This window comes from Callithrix jacchus, chromosome 3, assembly GCF_049354715.1.
Source record: "Callithrix jacchus isolate 240 chromosome 3, calJac240_pri, whole genome shotgun sequence".
Taxonomy (NCBI): domain Eukaryota; kingdom Metazoa; phylum Chordata; class Mammalia; order Primates; family Cebidae; genus Callithrix; species Callithrix jacchus.
The window spans coordinates 145,501,032-145,503,283 of record NC_133504.1 but is presented as its reverse complement, the minus strand read 5'-3'; the positions used below and the strand labels follow the sequence as shown (position 1 = coordinate 145,503,283).

Genomic DNA, 2,252 nt, shown 5'->3' with positions numbered 1-2,252 from the left:
GAAGCCCCAAATGGCACTCTTGATTTCTTCAGTCTTAAATCTCTTCAACCCCACCACTCTCCCTGATGGCCTCCATGAGGAGATGGGCAGATGAGGAGACAAGCAGACGAATGGCATGGCAGAGAAAGAGAGAAGAGAAGGAACATCTCAACACTAAGAGGATTTCAGCTAGGGGCAGTCAGAGAGGAGTTCGGCCACTGAATGGCCAAAACTCTAAGGGAAGATCATCTTCCCACTCCATTCCTCTTCCAACTCACCACCCATCCCACTGAGAACCACCTCCACCACTCAATAAAACCCTGCATTCACTCTTCAAGTCCATATGTGACCCAATTCACATATGGGATGTTGGGCAAGAGCTTGGGATACAGAAAGCTGTCACACTGATCCTCTTCTTTCAAAACAGAAGATCTATTGAGTTGGTTAACATTTAAACTGTCTGGAGATGGTAAGGCTAAAAAAGCATTTTAGTGCTCACTTCGGCAGCCCATATACTAAAATAGGAATGATACAGAGATTAGCATGGCCCCTATGCAAGGATGACATGCAAATTCGTGAAGTGTTCCATATTTTTTTAAAAAAAAAAAGCATCGTAACAGTGGAGCCCCATGTACCCACCCCTAGACACTACCATGGGGCTGGAGCCCAGAGCACTTGCCCTCACTCCTGTACCTGCCCATATGCATGTTCCCCCTCTTGTCAGGGGTTTGATCAGTGGTGGAGACCAAATGGGTCAGCCACACCCCTGTCACACATTCTGCAAGGGGGATCAGGGAACTCTCCTTTTTCACCACTACCACCACCTGTTCTTGGCCACCGTCATCTCTCTCCTGGATGAAGCAACAATCTTTTAACTGGCCTCTCTGCTTCCACTTGTGCTTTCCTCCAATCCATCCTCCACACAAAAGAAAAACTCATTGCAAATTGGGTCCTGTCACTCAAGTACTTAAAACTCTTCAACAGCTTCTCATTGTACACGGAATAAATCCAAACTCTTCACCTTGGTCTGTAAGGCCCTGAATAATCTGGCCCCCACTTAATTCCCACAGTACCAACTGGCATTCTTCCCTTTACCTACTGTATTTACTTATGCTTGTTCTTCTCTCAATCTTCACAATTCCCTAAGTTTTTCCATCTCAAGGGTTTGGCATCCACTGTTTCTTCAATTTGTACCAATTCTTCACCTTCTCATCCTTCAATCTTCAGTTTAAATGCTACTCCCTCAAAGTCTCCTTCCCCACTCATTCTGTCTAAGGAAACTTCCTCTTTACTCTCTGCCTTCATTCCTCATTTGTCTTCTTCATAGCACTTCTCATAATTTGCAGCTATATGTATTGGTACACATATTGTTTAGGCCACTTCCCTTACAAAAACTGAAATTCTACGAACCATGTGCTGTTCACTACTGTAACTCCAGCATCTGGCATAATACCTGGAATGCTGTAGCTGCTCAGCAAATGTTTGTTGAATGAGGGCACTTAGAAAACCACACAGGTATTTCCCACTATTGTCCAATTTTCAGAAAGAAACCTATTTTGTTGGTCTTATCGAGACAGTTTTGATTATAAGTGACAGAACACCACCCTAAGCCTAAAAAAAAAAAAAAGAGAGAGAGAGACTTTTTTTTTTTTTTTTTAGATGGAGTCTCACTCTGTCACTCAGGCAGGAGAGCAGTGGTGCAATCTGGGCTCACTGCACCCTCCGCCTCCCAGGTTCAAGCGATTCTCCTGCCTCAGCCTCCTAAGTAGCTGGGACTACAGGCATGCACCACCATGCCTGATTAATTGTTGTAGTTTAGTAGAGATGGGGTTTCACCATGTTGGCTGGGATGGTCTCAATCTCCTGGCAGTGTGATCTGCCCGCCTCGGCCTTCCGAAGGGCTGGGATTACAGGCATGAGCCACCGTGCTTGGCCAAGACAGACTTTAATATGCAGATACATGGTTCTCCCAAGAAGCTGAAGGGCAAAGGCATAGGTATGTCTTAGGAAAGAACTCAAAGCAGGAATTAGTGTAAGGTAGAGAACTCAAGGATTTTGTCCTACTTACAAGCTATCAAGTTAGCCTGCCTCAGTTTCATGGATTCTGGCAGATGACACAAGATTCCTGCATTAGAGACAAGGACAGTATATCACTCATAGCAATAGTAGCCAGAGTATCAGCATCTGCACTGGTTCCCACAGAGAGACATGAAGTAAGCCAGGTGGGGCTTATACACCCAGTAGGTTGTGTTACCAGTGAGAAACTCTAAGCT

At 45.0% G+C, this 2,252-nt stretch overlaps 1 non-coding gene across 1 annotated transcript; it reads left to right on the top strand.

Moving 5' to 3' along the window:
• Positions 1-470: 470 nt before the first annotated feature.
• LOC118152513 (U6 spliceosomal RNA) lies at positions 471-574 on the top strand. Its single transcript, XR_004741273.2, has one exon. It is a non-coding gene; the product is annotated as a U6 spliceosomal RNA (small nuclear RNA).
• Positions 575-2,252: the final 1,678 nt, after the last annotated feature.